Source organism: Pristiophorus japonicus, chromosome 5 (assembly GCF_044704955.1).
Source record: "Pristiophorus japonicus isolate sPriJap1 chromosome 5, sPriJap1.hap1, whole genome shotgun sequence".
Lineage (NCBI taxonomy): Eukaryota > Metazoa > Chordata > Chondrichthyes > Pristiophoridae > Pristiophorus > Pristiophorus japonicus.
This window is the reverse complement of record NC_091981.1, coordinates 127,985,585-128,001,787: the sequence shown is the minus strand read 5'-3', so window position 1 is coordinate 128,001,787 and position 16,203 is coordinate 127,985,585. Positions and strand designations below refer to the sequence as shown.

General features: G+C 43.5%; 1 protein-coding gene across 3 annotated transcripts in view; it reads right to left on the bottom strand.

Moving 5' to 3' along the window:
- LOC139264450 (alpha-1,6-mannosylglycoprotein 6-beta-N-acetylglucosaminyltransferase A-like) overlaps positions 1-15,892 on the bottom strand; it is a 157,382-nt gene extending 141,490 nt beyond the window's left edge. The window contains exon 1 of one of the 3 annotated variants that reach the window (XM_070880948.1): positions 15,754-15,892. The gene's annotated coding sequence lies outside the window, so the exon portion shown is untranslated. Of the gene's footprint in view, positions 1-15,361; positions 15,734-15,753 lie in introns of those variants that run through there. The other 2 variants (XM_070880951.1, XM_070880949.1) reach the window with 2 other exon arrangements.
- Between the last annotated feature and the right edge of the window lie 311 nt (positions 15,893-16,203).

The following is a 16,203-nucleotide window of genomic DNA, read 5'->3' as shown; positions in this document are numbered from 1 at the left end:
GGGGGGTTGACAGCATGAATGCTGAGAGATTGTTTCCCCTGGCTGGAGAGTTCAGAACTAGGAGGCATAGTTTCAGGATAAGGGGCCAGCCTTTTAAAACTGAGATGAGAAGGAATTTCTTCACTCAGAGGGTTGTGAATCTTTGAAATTCTCTGCCCCAAAGTGCTGCAGATGCTCCGTCACTGAGTATATTCAAGTCTGAGATAGATCGATCTTTGGAATCCAGAGGAATCGAGGGATATGGGGCTAGGGCAGGAAAGTAGAGCTGAGATCGAAGATCAGCCATGATCTTATTGCATGGTGGAGCATGCTCGAGGGGCCATATGGCCTACTCCTAATTCTTATGTTATATTCTCCATGGCGTTGCTCATAGTGAGAGGTTTCATTGTTGCAAGAGTCCTGGGCTGTTCAGTGATACACATCACCACTAACAGGACTTGGAAAGAAGTTTGCAACTGATATACACAGTGAAGTGTATATTGATTACTTCCTCTAACAAGTGCAGGTGCACAAGAAGTTGGAACAATAATATAATTATGCAAATGTATTATTGGAAAAATTTAGGGAACTCAAATTAGAGTAAGTACCAGGTCCTGATGCATGCCTACTTGAATTCTGAGATATGTCAGGGAGAAAACAGCAAAGGGCCCAAACTATAATCTTTCAGAGATCCTTGGATATAAAATTTGTGCCACAGGAGTGTCAGTATAACATCTCTAATCAAAACATTCCTACTTGAAAGACTCGAGTTACAGCAGACACAGATTTGCAAAAGGCAAATAAAGAGCGAAAATGCTGGAAATAAAGGTCAGGCAACATCCGTGGAGTGAGAAACAGAGTTAACCTTTTTTATTGGTAGCTTTCATTAACTACTCATTGTTGACTGGTTATTTGAATACTTCCTTGGCTTTGCATTGCTGCCAGTTAGTACTTTTCTTATACTTTTAGCTATGAATTGTACACAGTTTATGAAAATGGCATGAGTCATGTTGCTGTTTATCATTGGCTTGGATTTTGCAGTAAAAATAATGAGGAGGCTATTAGCATTCACTGTTGTTCAAGTGCAAGTTGGACAGCTACTTCTGGCGTAAAAAGCGGAAATCTGGAAGTTGCTGTCCATTTTACCTTGCTTCCCTAGTATCTGCCCTAAACTGCATTGAAACACATGGAGAATGTGAAATTGCTGTACTTACATGATAGATATCCACTAATCTTGCCGGAAAAAGTTAGGGCTTGTCCATTCTGGTGTAAGTAACTTTTTAAAACAGTGTGAGAAGTCTTAATTACTGCCAAACAACCTCTCTGGCACTGAAAATTAACTTTGTGTGTGGAGTCTCATTCTTTCAGATTTTAATTCGGAGATTTTAAAATATTTTTTAAATGTAATAATTTTTAACTTTCTCTTTCCGTCCCTTATCTCTCTCTCTTAATCCCATCTTTCTTTCCCTCTCTTTATTTTGCTTCCTGTACATTATTTTGCATCGAATTGCATATCCTAACTTGCACTTCCTGGTTCAGCGCTGCTCATTAACAATTCATCAGTCTGATTGGTTAAAGAGATACACAATTGCTTACCCTGTTCGTACAGGTCCCAGATCCCAGTTCCCCTGCAAAGGGTGTGCACTGAATGGCTTTCTAATCACGCAAGTTCCAGTGCAAAATCCCACAGAATGTCTGTGGGCAAGTTTAAGTGCAATGAAAGGCAGGTGTTGTTTGTTCGCCACTGACCGCACAATACGGGCCAATATGAAATTTGAACCAATCATGTGCAGATATAATGCCAGAATATCGGTTCCCCTTTCACATCCGGCTCTGGTATTTTCTTCCTTTCCCTCCTCTTTCAATGCAGAGGTCAAATGCTTAAGCATCCCTCGCATTATTTTATTCTATGCTACAAGATTGCTAGTAGCAGTCAAAAAAGGCTACAATATTATTGAATGTAATGCCAGCATGAAAATAAAAGGTTGACAAACTGACACTGTAGTATTAAGACCAAAATCTCATTTTTGAAAGAATCCCACATTCATACTAGGATGAACTAAGGAATGTTCCCCAACCGGAATGCTCCCAAAACAGTCAAAGTTACTGCAAGTAACAAAGTTGAATTCTATGTGCTTACTATAATATGTAAATAGTACAAAACTAAGTTTCATCTTCAAGGTCTTTTTTTTGGTGCGGGGGGGGGGGATGTTCTGCAAAGGTTGTCACATAGAGGGAAATCAAGCAAAACTTCAAACTACCAACCTGTACTATCACATTCACTGCAGGTTTGACCTCTGTGGTCCAGCATCCTCAGGACCTGACCGGTGCCGAAACACAGAATTTTCCAAACCATGGGCGGTCAGTATATGACTGTATCGATACACCCTCATAAGCATATGCCTAACCTCTCCTTCTCGTTTAGGGGTAAATTAAAGCAAGATAATAGCACAGAACATAGAGCCAGGATTGCCGGCCGGAAGTAAACAAACTTTGCGAAGGCACGGGAAACCGGGACGCCACCCACGCAAAGCGGCAGTTCCGCAAACTAACACCAAACCATGGATGTTTCCGGACCAGAGAGGTTCAACCTGTACCTTTTTGACAAGGTCTATCATCTCAACCAATGTCTACTTCTCGGGCCACTCTCAGGAATGATCTAATGCACTATACCAAGAAGTGATGGGACACAAGACTGCACCCACAATTTCCCATATAGGACGTTCTTGATTTCAATCGTACCACGATGGACAACTGCTAAGTGGTTCATTACTGAAGAGAAAGGGAGAAAAAAAAATAGGATCAAATAGTTCTATTATTCTTAATAACCCAAGTGCCTTTCAACCAGGTTTCTTATTGACACGTTAAAGAGAGAATCAACTGCTTCAGCTGAAATTCTGTTGTACTTTTCTGCCATGCTGTGTTTGTTGTGGGGAGAGGGGAGAGGGGGAAAAGGGGAAAGAGAGCAGGATCATATCGTGCTCAAGGCTGTCATTTTAATTCGAGTCCTCCAGTTCAAAGCTCACAATACAAGTTAAATAGTCTATTGTATCCGCATTTTCCATTCCTCTTAGCTTTACAAACGCTTGGAATAAACAGTAAAAAGAGAAAAGGTAAAGATCATTCTGGAACTCATTACCACAAAATTCAGTAGTTAACACTTGGCCTCATACCCATTTTATGCCCACGACTCTAAATATAGAGGACAGCCATTTGATTTTTCAGCTTGATATTCAGGGAACATCAACATTCAACAGTTGCAGTTTTGTAAAAACATGCTTAGTTACTTCCTGAAATTAAATTGAAATGCACCCCTATTTTCTAAAGCACAATTATTTTTTTAGTGACAGTATTCGACTTTTTCAGATCAGAAGTATACAATTGTCTAACACAGAAAGCCATACATTATTGGTACAATAGCCTAACGATCAAATAAAATATACTGTAGATAGGTCTTTTCAAAAATGGAAAAATTATTTCACCAAATAAATAGAGGGAAAGTATATATGTACATTAACAATGCAAGGCAGTTCTGGCAGTGATAAACAAAATTCTTAAAACATGATTCACTGCTGTGAAAACATATGGCATAAGCAACTGTCACAGTGTATATAGTACAGTGATCACCCAAATAAAACATTTCGGAACTTTTATTCCTTCAAAAATTCCCCAGGTTTTAGTGAGTACTTCAAACCAAATAAAAATTGTGGGATCATACAGCATTTAATGTTGTAAAAACGACTGCATACTATAGCACCAACAAGTACAGTGGGCTATCCCAATAAACATTTTAACAAAAGTAACAATGCAAATCCACTTTGTACACTAAGAAATACACAAGTCACTCACCAAATGTTGTGATTTTGCATTTACTAAATGAGCTGGCTCAGCAAACTGCACCTACACGCTCCCACCCATCGTTGCCTGATTCAGTCTCTCAGATGTAAAATTAGTTTGATTAATGCTTGGTTATCGCTACTTAACCAACAGATAAAGTAATGAGTGATAGACACAGCTGGAATATGGGGAAGCAATTCCTGCAAGAGTGCATTAAATTTACATAAATACAAATTAAACCTCCATTAAAATGAAATGGGTCAATCAAAGCTAATAGAATTATTATTGCTGAAACTTTACTGTACTTAGAAGCCATTCTCTTACTGGATTGTTAAGCATGTACAATTTTCCTACATGAAGTAAACAATAAAAAGAACATAAGAAATAGGAGCAGGAGTAGGCCATACGGCCCCTCGAGCCTGCTCCACCATTTAATACGATCTTAGCTGATCTGATCATGGACTCAGTGATCAGGTCCACTTTCCTGCCCACTCCCCATAACCCCTTATCGATTAAGAAACTGTCTGTTATATATGTAAACCTGTAAATACCTTGTTTAACCACCAGAGGGCTCATCCCCTGGAGTCTCAAGGGATCCCACAATCCCTTGGGAGCACCTGTACATAAGGAGGCCTCACAGGCTGGAGAAGCACTCGAGACCGGTAATAAAGGACTGCAGTCACACCTTACTTTGAGCTCACAGTATCTGGTCAGACTCTTTATTCAATACATAACTGGTGACAAGATACAGGTGACGAACCCCACCGCAACGATGGAGAACTGTGGGCATCCTGGAGAAATTTTCGGAGGGAGATGATTGGGAATCCTTCGTGGAGCGCCTCGACCAATACTTCGTGGCCAATGAGCTGGAAGGAGAAGTGAACGCTGCCAAACGAAGGGCGATCCTCCTCACCGTTTGCGGGGTACCAACGTATGGCCTCATGAAAATTCTGCTTGCTCCAGCAAAACCCACAGAGAAATCATACGATGATTTGTGCACACTGCTCCGGGAGCATCTGAACCCGAAGGAAAGCGTTCTGATGGCGAGGTACCGGTTCTACACGTACAAGAGGTCTGAAGGCCAGGAAGTGGCGAGCTACGTCGCCAAGTTAAGGCACCTTGCAGGACATTGTGAATTTGAAGGACACTTGGAGCACATGCTCAGGGACTTTTTTGAACTTGGCATTGGCCATGAAGTAATACTTCGCAAACCTTTGACTGTATAGACCCCAACCTTGAGTAAAGCCATAGCGACAGCCCAGGCTTTCATCGCCACCAGTGATAATACCAAACAAATCTCTCAGCACACGAGTGCTGCTGCAAGTACTGTGAACAAAGTAATGTTGTTTCCGAATCGTAATGTACAGGGCAGGCCTCACATCAAGTGTGGTGAATGCAAGGCCATTAACAACTTGTTGGCGCTGCAGGGGTGATCATCGTTTCCATTCATGCTGCTTCAAAGGATACGTTTGCAAGGGCTGTGGAACAATAGGATACCTCCAATGTATGTGCAGGCAAGCTGCAAACCCTGCTAATCCTGCAAACCACCATGTTGCAGAGGAAGACAGATCTATGGTGGATCACAATGAACCAGAGCCTCAGACTGAGGAGGCAGAGGTATATGGGGGGCACACATTTACCATAAAGTGTCCCCCAATAATGCTGAAGGTTGAATTAAATGGATTCCTGGTGTCAATGGAGCTAGACACGGGCACGAGCCAGTCCATTATGAGCAAAAAGACTTTCAATAAATTGTGGTGTAGCAAGGCCTCAAGGCCAGTCGTGACTCCCATTCGTACTAAATGGAGAACGTACACAAAGGAACTAATTCCCGTAATCGGCAGTGCTACTGTAAAGGTCTCCTACGATGGAGCGGTGTACAAGTTACTACTCTGGGTGGTACCGGGCGATGTCCCCACGTTGCTCGGCAGGAGCTGGCTGGGGAAGATACGTTGGAACTGGGACGACGTCCGAGCGCTCTCGTCCGTCGACGACACTTCATGTGCCCAGGTCCTAAACAAGTTCCCCTCGCTGTTCAAACCAGGCAAAAGTGCAGATCCACCCGATTCCGGGGGCACGACCCATCCTTCACAAGGCAAGAACAGTACCGTACATGATGAGAAGGTGCTGATCGAGCTGGACCAGCTGCAACTAGAGGGCATGATTTCGCCGATCGAATTCAATGAATGGGCCAGTCCGATTGTTCCAATCCTCAAGGAAGACGGCACCGTCAGAATCTGTGGTGATTACAAAGTAACTATCAATCGTTTCTCCCTGCAGGATCAATACCCGCTACCAAAAGCAGATGACCTATTTGCGATGCTGGCAGGAGGAAAAACGTTCACGAAGCTGGACTTGACCTCTGCCTACATGACGCAGGAGCTGGAGGAATCATCTCAGGGCCTCACGTGCATCAACACGCACAAAGGTCTCTTCATTTACAACAGATGCCCGTTTGGGATTCGATCAGCCGCGGCAATATTCCAGAGGAACGTAGAAAGCGTACTGAAGTCGGTCTTGCACACCGTGATCTTCCAGGACGACATCTTGGTTATAGGTCGGGACACCGTCGAGCATCTGCAGAAACTGGAGGAGGTTCTTAGTCGGCTTAATCGCGTGGGGGTCAGGTTAAAATGCTCGAAGTGCGTTTTCCTGGAGGCTGAAGTGGAGATCCTGGGGAGAAGAATCCCGGCGGACGGCATCAGGCCCACCGATTCGAAGACGGAGGCAATCGAGAACGCACCGAGACCGCAGAACGTGACGGAACTGCGGTCGTTTCTAGGACTCCTGAACTAACTTCTTACCGGGTCTTAGCACACTGTTAGAACCACTGCACTCTTTACTGTGTAAAGGAGATGAATGGGTATGAGGTAAAAGCCAAGAAAATGCCTTTGTAAAAGCTAGAAAACTGTTATGCTCAAACAAATTGCTTGTGTTGTATGATCCATGTAAGCGTTTGGTACTAGCATATGATGCGTCGTCGGCCGGGGTCGGGTGTGTATTGCAACAAGCTAATGAATCTGGGAAATTGGAACCGGTTGCTTATGCATCCAGAAATCTGTCTCAAGGCTGAGAGCGCCTACAGCATGATTGAAAAAGAAGCATTAGCGTGTGTTTATGGCGTAAAGAAAATGCATCAATATCTGTTTGGGCGCAAGTTTGAATTGGAAACCGACCATAAGCCACTGATATCCCTCTTTTCTGAAAGCAAGGGGATAAATACGAATGCATCGGCCCGCATCCAGAGATGGGCGCTCACATTGTCCGCATACAACTATGCCATCCGCCACAGACCAGTCACAGAAAACTGTGCCGATGCTCTCAGTAGGCTGCCATTGCCCACCACAGGGGTGGAGATGGCACAGCCCGCAGATTTAGTCATGGTAATGGAAGCATTCGAGAGTGAACAATCACCTGTTACCGCCCGACAGATTAGAACCTGGACAAGCCAGGACCCCTTACTGTCCTTAGTAAAAATCTGTGTGCTCCACAAGAGTTGGTCTCGTGTCCCGTTAGAAATGCAGGAAGAAATAAAGCCATACCAGCGGCGCAAAGATGAAATGTCCATACAGGCAGACTGCCTTCTATGGGGTAATCAGGTAGTGGTACCGAAAAAGGGCAGAGACACTTTCATTACTGATCTCCACAGTATCCACCCAGGCATTGTAATGATGAACCCGATAGCCAGATCCCACGTGTGGTGGCCCAGTATTGATGCAGACTTAAGAGTCCTGCGTGCACAAATGCAATACATGTTCACAGTTAAGCAATGCACCCAGGGAGGCGCCACTAAGTTTATGGTCTTGGCCCTCCAAACCGTGGTCTAGGGTCTATGTCGACTATGAGAAATGGGCAGCCTTTCAAGAGGAGATGATTCGGGTACAGTCGAGGTACATTCCCACGAGGGGAAAAGGTAGGGCAACTAAAGCCAGAACTCCCTGGATGACGAAAGAGATAGCTTAATCAAGTTTTTTGATGAGGTAACAGAGAGGGTTGATGAGGGCAATGCAGTATATGGTCTTCCAAAAGGCTTTTGATAAAGTGCCACATAATAGACTTGCCAGCAAAGTTGAAGCCCATGGAATAAAAGGGGACAGTGACAGCATGGATACAAAATTGGCTAAGTGACAGGAAACAAGAGTAGTGGTGAATGGTTGTTTTGCGGACTGGAGGAAGGTAGTCTGTGGTGTTCCCCAGGAATCGGTTCTAGACCACTGATTTTCTTGATATATATTAATGACTTGGACTTGGGAGTATAGGACAAAACTTCAAAATTTGCAGATGACACAACACTTGGAAGTATAGTGAACAGGGAGGAGGATAGTGGTAGACTTTAAGACACAGACAGGCTGGTGAAATGGACGGACACGTGGCAGATGAAATTTAACGCAGAAAAGTGTGAAGTGATATATTTTGGTAGGAAGAACGAGGTGAGGCAATATAAACTAAAGGGTACAATCCTAAAGGGGGTGCATAAACAGAGAGACCTGGGGGTATATATGCACAACTCATTGAAGATGGCAAGGCAGGTTGAGAAAGCAGTTGAAAAAGCATGCAGGATACTGGGCTTCATGAATAGAGGTATAGAGTACAAAAGCAAGGAAGTTATGCTGAACCTTTATAAAACACTGGTTCAGCCTCAACTGGAGTATTGTGTCCAATTATGGGCACCCACTTTAGGAAGGATGTGAAGGCCTTAGAGAGGGTGCAGAAAATATTTCGGAGAAGGATTCCAGGGACTAATGAGGAACTTTAGTTATGTGGATAGACTAGAAAAGCTGGGGTTGTTCTCCTTAGAGTCGAGAAGGTCGAGAGGAAATTTGATAGAGGTATTCAAAATTATGAGAGGTCTAGACAGAGTAGATAGAGAGAAACTGCTCCTTTGGCAGAAATGCACTGCCTAAAAGGGTGGTGGAGGCAGACTCAATCGTGGCTTTCAAAAGGGAATTGGATAAGTACCTGAAGGAAAAGAATTGCAGGGCTACTGAGAAAGGGTGAGGGAGTGGGACTAGCTGAAGTGCTCTTGCAGAGAACCGGCATGAGCTCAATAAGCCGAATGGCCTCCTTCTGTGCTGTAACAAATTATGATTCTAATTACAAACGTATTAATTAATGAAATCTGCCGCCTTTACCCGGTCTGGCCTATATGTGACTCCAGACCCACAGCAATGAGGTTGACTCTTAACTGCCCTCTGAAATTGCCTAGCAAGTCACTCGGGTATATCAAACAGCTGGGAAAAACAATTAAAAAACTGGACAGACCACCCGACATCAACCTAGGCACCAGATTCGGGCAAAGGCACACCCAGCCCAGTCGACCCTGCAAAGTTCTCTCATTAACATCTGGGGACTTGTGACCACCTCATCATCATCATCCTCATATGACAGCAGCAATAGCGATAAGCATTTGAATATAAACACATTCCTGGACTCCAATTAGTCCTAATATTGGTCACCCAGACAGGTGAAATCATTAATTGAATTTAGTTTTAACTTCATATGTATTATAATAAAGCTGCCAATGTCAGAATTCATCATAGATAAAATGCTTCATTTTTGTTGCATTGCGTTCCAATATGCATTTCTAGCCAGTACAAACCTTAAACGCTCCAGTAAAGTGTCTGAATAGTGAGTGATCGATTGAGTGATCCAAGAGTTCCTGCCAACAATATATTTAAAGCCCAACATGATTTAATACATAGTATTGCTACATACAAACCAAAGAAAGCTATTAAATTTACGATCAGAGAGGTAAGACTATTTCCCTCCCAAATCATTTCCATTTTCCTATTGTCAGCAGCACAAATGAAACATTACAGCCACTTTATCGGATTTCTAACTTGCCAAGGAAGTAGATGACTAAACATTACTACATGCCAAATCCTTGCTGCTAAAATAACGACACATGTTTGGACTGTTACTGAGTACACTGAAAACAAAACATAAACCCATAATTAACTCAATCAAGATAATTATTTTCATGGATGACTCACGATGTTTAGTTTTGATAAAACAAGTTTACTGCATTTAATAACTTTCCACATTGCAGAGTGGCATTCCAAAATCATGTACAGTCCGACCCTAAAATATACATACTCACAAATACAAAAGTCACTAGTGTACTAACTAGCCATTAATGACATTGTGTGTGCTTCCTGCTAGCCTGCAACAACATATGCATTATCCTCAAATCCAATATTACTCCTCTCCTGTGCATGGTGTATGATATCATGGGACTTGTAAAGTTATAGATGTTTCTCCCAAATAGATATAGTTACACAAGGCCAGGAGGTTGGTCAGAACATATTTTATGTAGTGTATTAACAATGGGCCATAATTTGCAGTCAAAATAATGGTGAGGCTCGCCGTTATTTATGCACAAATGCTGCAGGTGAGGGCAGATGTGCAGTTATAACAAATCCAGAATGCCAAAAGTTGCTGTCCAATAAGCGCCACTCTGCCATTAGCTTTGCAAATACAGCATTGCACTGTCTCACCATCCAAATGCATTGAACAACGTGAAATTGCTGTACGTGTGTGGTAGATACGAACTAAGCTTAACACAGAAAGTTAAGTCTTGTCCCTTTCAGTCTAAATACCCTTTAACCATGTGAAAGGTGTTAATTGCTGCCAAACAACATATCTGGCAATGAAAATAAACTTTTACAAGTGTGGAGACTCATTCCTTCAGGTTTTAATTGTTGTAGGATATTTTTTTAAAGTAAAATTCATTTTCTTTTTAAAACTTCCATTCTGCCATTTTTCTCTGTCGCTCAGTCCAATCCATTCCTCTCTATTTCTTTTTCTGTGCCTGATTTGACACTGAATTCATCCACTCTAATTTACACTTCCTGCTCAGTCCTGCGCAGTTCTTTAATCTGATTGGTTAAGGAGATACACAGTTGCTTGCCCAGTTCACTCAGGTCCGAGATGCCCGATTTCCCTCACGCTACGTTGTCAGCTCGCATTTTCAGCAACTTGCCATGCAAAATATCACAATTAAATAGGCAAAAGCAAGTCTACTCAATAGCGGTCGCCGGTCGTTGCCCTCCTACAGCAAATTATGACGCATTATGTTTTGAAACAATAGTCTAGATTCACTGGCTATTAAAAACAAAACAAAGTATGCATGGACATTTGAATGGGCTGCGCAGCCTGTTGAAGGGGCTGTGCGGGCCAGAAGAAAATGAGAGAGAACACATTGGTGCTGGGTGAACGGGACTTGGTGCAAATTAGAACACGAGCAGCAGAGTTTTGGATGACCTCAAGTTTATGGAGGAAGGCCGGCCAGGAGAGCGTTGGAATAATCAAATTTAGAGGTAACGAAGGCGTGAATGAGGGCTTCAGCAGCGGATGAGCTGAGGCAGGGGCGGAATCAGGTGATACTATGGAGCTGAAAATAGGCGGTCTTAGTGGTGCAGATATGTGGTCAGAAGCTCATCTCGTGGCAAAATATATCAAGGTTGCCTGGAAGAGAGATGGAGTCTGTGGCAAGGGAACGGAGTTTGTGGCAGGGGAAAAAGACAATGGCTTTGGTCTTCCCATTATTTAGTTGGAGTAAATTTCTGCTCATCCAGTGCTGGATGTCGGACAAGTAGTGCAACAATTTAGAGACAGTGAAGAGATCAAGAGATGGGGTGGTGAGGTCAAGCTGGGTGTCATCAGCGAGCATGTGGAAACAGACAATGTGTTTTCCGATTATGTCACCGAGGGACAGCCTGTAGATGCGAAATAGGAGGGCCAAGGATAGATTCTTAGGAGACACCAGAGGCAACTGTGTGGACGTGGGAAGAGAAGCCATTGCAGCTGATTCTCTGGCTACGATTAAATAGATAAGAATGGAACCAGGAAAGTACAGTCCCACCCAGCTGGACGATAGTGGAGAGGCGTTGGAGAAGGATAAATTACTCAACCGTGTCAAAGGCTGCAGACAAGTCAAGAAGGACGAGGAGGGATAATTTACGACCTTTGTCACAATCACAGACTTTGTGATTTTTGTGACTTTAATAAAGAGTTGTTTCGGTACTGTGGCAGGAGCAGAAACCTAATTGCAGGAATTCAAACATGAAGTTCTGGAAAAGATGGGCACGGATTTGGGAGGCGACAGCACATTCAATGACTTTGAAGAGGAAAAGGAGGTAGGAGATGGGGCAGTAGTTTACAAAGATGGAGAGGTCATGGGTTGGTTGCTTGAAGAGGGGCGATGATGGCAGATTTGAAGGCAAGCGGGACAGTACCCACGGAGAGAGAACTGTTTAGAATATCAACCAACATGGGAGCCAGGAAGTTGGGTCGTCAGTAGTTTAGTGAGAATGGAATCGAGGGAGCAAGAGGTGGGTCTCATGGATAATAGTGTAGAGAATGAATTCATGGAATGTATACAAGATAGTTTTCTGGATCAGTATGTTGAGGAACCAACGAGGGAACAGGCTATTTTAGATCTCGTACTGTGCCATGAGAAAAGATTAATTAATAACCTTGTTGTAAAGGGGCCTTTAGGGAAGAGTGACCATAATATGATAGAAGTTTACATTAAGTTTGAAAGTGATTTAGTTAAATCCGAAAGTGATTTAGTTAGATCTAAACAAAGCAAACTACATAGGTATGAGGGGAGAGTTGCCAAAGGTAGATTGGGAAACTACATTAAAAGGTATGACAATAGACAAGCAATGGCTGGTATTGAAAGAATTGATACATAATTTACAACAAATAGACATTCCTTTAAGGCATAAAAACCCCACAGGAAAAAAGTGATCTAACCGCGGCTAACAAGAGAAGTTAAAGATAGTATTAGATCAAAGGAAGAGGCTTATAATGTTGCCAAAAATAGTATTGGGGATTGTAAGCATGTTATAACTCAGCAAAGGAGGATCAAGAAATTGATTTTAAAAAAGCGAAAATAGAATACAAGAGCAAGCTAGTGAGAGGCATAAAAACAGACTGTAAAAGCTTCCATAGGTATGTAAAAAGGAAAAGATTAGCAAAAATAAACATGGGTTCCTTACAGGAGAAATTATAACGGGGAAGCAAGGAAACGGCAGAGAAATTAAACAAATATTTTGTGCCTGTCTGATGCAAAAAACCTCCTGGAAATAGCAGAGAACCAAGCAAGAATGAGGAACTGAAAGAAATAAATATTGGTTAAAAAAAAAAGTGGAGAAATTAATGGGACTGAAAGCCGATAAATCCCCTGGACCTGATGGTTTTGAAATAGGTGGCTATAGAGAGATAGTGGATGCATTGGTTGTCATCTTCCAAAATTTCATAGATTCTAGAACGGTTCCCACAGATTGGAAGGTAGAAAATGTAACCCCACTATTTAAGAAAAGAGGGGGAGAGAAAACAGGGAACTACAGGCAAGTTAGCCTGACAGTAGTAGGGAAAATGCTAGAATCTATTATTAGGGACGTGGTAACAGGGCACTTAGAAAATAATAATAGAATTGGGCAGAGTCAACACGGATTTATGAAAGGGAAATCATGTTTGATGAATCTGGTTCTAACCAGCAGAATAGATAAGGGGAAACCAGTGGATGTGTTCAGAAGGCATTCGATAAGGTGCCACACAGGAGCGATTAAACAAAATTAGGGATCATGGGATTGGGGCTAATATCCTAGCATGGATTGAGGATTGGTTAACTGACAGAAAACAGAGAATAGGAATAAATGGGTCATTTTCGGGTTGACAGACTAACTAGTGGGATACCGCAAGCATCGGTACAGTACTTGGGCCTCAGCTGTTCACAATAATGAATGATTTGGATGAGGGAGCCAAATGTAATATATCCAGGTTTGCTGATGATACAAAGCTATGTGAGAATGTAAGTTGTGAGGAGGATGTAAAGAGGCTTCAAGGGGATATAGACAGGCTAAGTGAGTGGGCAAGAACATGGCAAATGGAATATGTGGAGAAATGTGAAGTTATCCAATTTGGTAGGAAAAACAGAAAAGCAGAGTATTTTTTTTTAAATGGAGATTGGGAAATGTTAGTGATCAGAGGGACCTGGGTGTCCTTGTACACAAATCACTGAAAGTTAACATGCAGGTGCAGCAAGCAATTAAGAAAGCAAATGGTATGTTGACCTTTATTACAAAAGGATTTGAGTACAAGAGTAAAGATGTCTTACTGCAATTATATCGGGCCCTGGTGGGGCCATATCTGGAGCATTGTGTACAGTTTTGGTCTCCTTGCTATAGAGGGAGTGCAATGAAGGTTCACCAGACTGATTCCTGGGGGCAGGGGGGATTGTCCGGTGAGGAAAGATTGAGTAGACTAGGCCTATATTCTGTAGAGGTTAGAAAAATGAGGTGATCGCATTGAAACATTCAAAATTCTTACAGGGCTCGACAGGGTTGATGCAAGGAGGATGTCTTCCCTGGCTGGGGAGTCCAGAACAAGGGATCAGAGTCTCAGAATAAGGGGCTGGCCATTTAAGACCGATATGAGGAGAAATTTCTTCACTCAGAGGGTGGTGAATCTTTGGAATTCTCTACCCCAGTGAGCTGTGGAGGCCCAGTCATTGAATATATTCCAAACAGAGATCGACAGATTTTTTGATATTAAGGGAATTAAGGGATATGGGGATAATGCAGGAAAGTGGAGTTGAGGTAGATCAGCCATGATCTTATAGAATGGCAGAGCAGGCTCCAGAGGCCGAATGGCCTACTCCTGGCTCTTATTTCTTATATTCTGCACTCAGAGGGCATGAGGGGAGATAGGAGAGAAACTAGAGAAAGATGCAAGTTTAGGGCTAGAGAACGGTGTAACTTAGAGGAAGTTTGGCCAATGGACGAGGGAAAGGGAGAGAAGCGGCAGAGGCAGGTGAACAGATGGTCTCAATCTTAGTGACAAAAGTCCATGAGCTCCTCGCACTTGTTAGAGGCGAGGGTGGATTAGACAGGGAAGAGGGGTTTAAGACAGAGTGCAGTAGAGAAAAGAAGATGGGGTTATCTTTTGCATTCCAGGATGTTATTAAGAGAAGAGGAAAATTAAGAGCAATAGGGTAACCAAGCACCCAGAACCATAGGGTCTCGTTTAAGGAAAAGGTCATCCACGAGAACGTGCTGTCAGCTAGAAGGCAACTAGACACAGCTCCTGAGAGACATCTTGATCCAAGATACTTGCCAACTACAAAATCAGTCTTGCTATCATGATCCCCACCTCGGCAATTGCATCAACTTATTAATTTGCTGGCATGTAGTTTTCTCAACGACTAAGCCTCACTGTTGCTACCCATGCAGGCATTTCTCCATCATGCCAAATCATTTTATACATACTTTGGTAGTGCTAAAAGAAAAAATGAATGAAAACAAATTCGTGTGCCTCTGTAATGTTATTTCTAACCATGTCCTTCCTTGGTGACAATTCACTCCGAACCTCCTGCTACTTGATAGTCCCTCAGTGGTAGAAGTTCGGAATTAGCTGACCGATGAGTTCCAACAGGAGCCTTGAGTGACTTGTTTTTTGGCTGTGAGCCTTTTGCCCTTTAAGTAGAGTACTCTGCTTACCCAGCTGAGAGGGTGAAGGGTTTGCCGGTACCTCCTACCTGTTAAGTTGTAGATGAGGGGAATGAGGCGGTGTCTGGGAACCGGGTGCACTGTTGCAAGGTGTGACTCATGGGGCGATCTCTCTCACAAGGTTATGACAAAAGACCAGAGATCGGTATTCTCCATTTTACCAACACAACTTTCACACGTGTCCCTGCTCCAGAACCGCAGGGTGAGCCAACCCTCCGCCCCGTGAGACACCCGCTCCCGGAGCCCAGCAACCGGGCACTTCCCCGAGTGCCCCGGCCGCCCAGCACTCTCACTTTCCAGCGCACTAAGCCCACCGCGGGGCCCCTGCTCGACCCGAGCACTGAGGGAACACCGGGAGGCCACAGCCCGGGAGGGCGAGGGGACCCCGGCCCAGCGTGACGCAGTGCTCTCATTCACTTACCCACTCCTCGCTCATAGCCCGAGCTCGGGCCGCTTCCTGTTCGCGGCACTTCCCGATCCCAGCAGCCCTCGCTCCTGCTCTTGCGCATGTGCGAGGCGGCTGGAAGCTTGCAGTGCTGTCTGTCAACCCATTGTGGGAGAGTAGATCCACTCCATGAAATGGGCACAAGTCATTGCTGATGAGCTGAAGTGAAACATTGCAAACTCGTTTAAACATGGGCTGAATTTTCGGCTTTTGAGATTTCGAGGCAGTAATGGTGGAGGGACGGTCCTGACACCGCCTAGAAAAAGTTTTCGTCCTCGTCTACAAAATTCTGCAAAAAAATGAGGTTCCATGATCGGGGTTGCAAAATCAGGGCACGACACAAGGAAGCTTTTGTGCCCCAGCCAAAAATCGCAGCGTTAAAAAAAGTTTTGTTGATTTAAGGAACTTCATTGTTGTTTAGTGCCC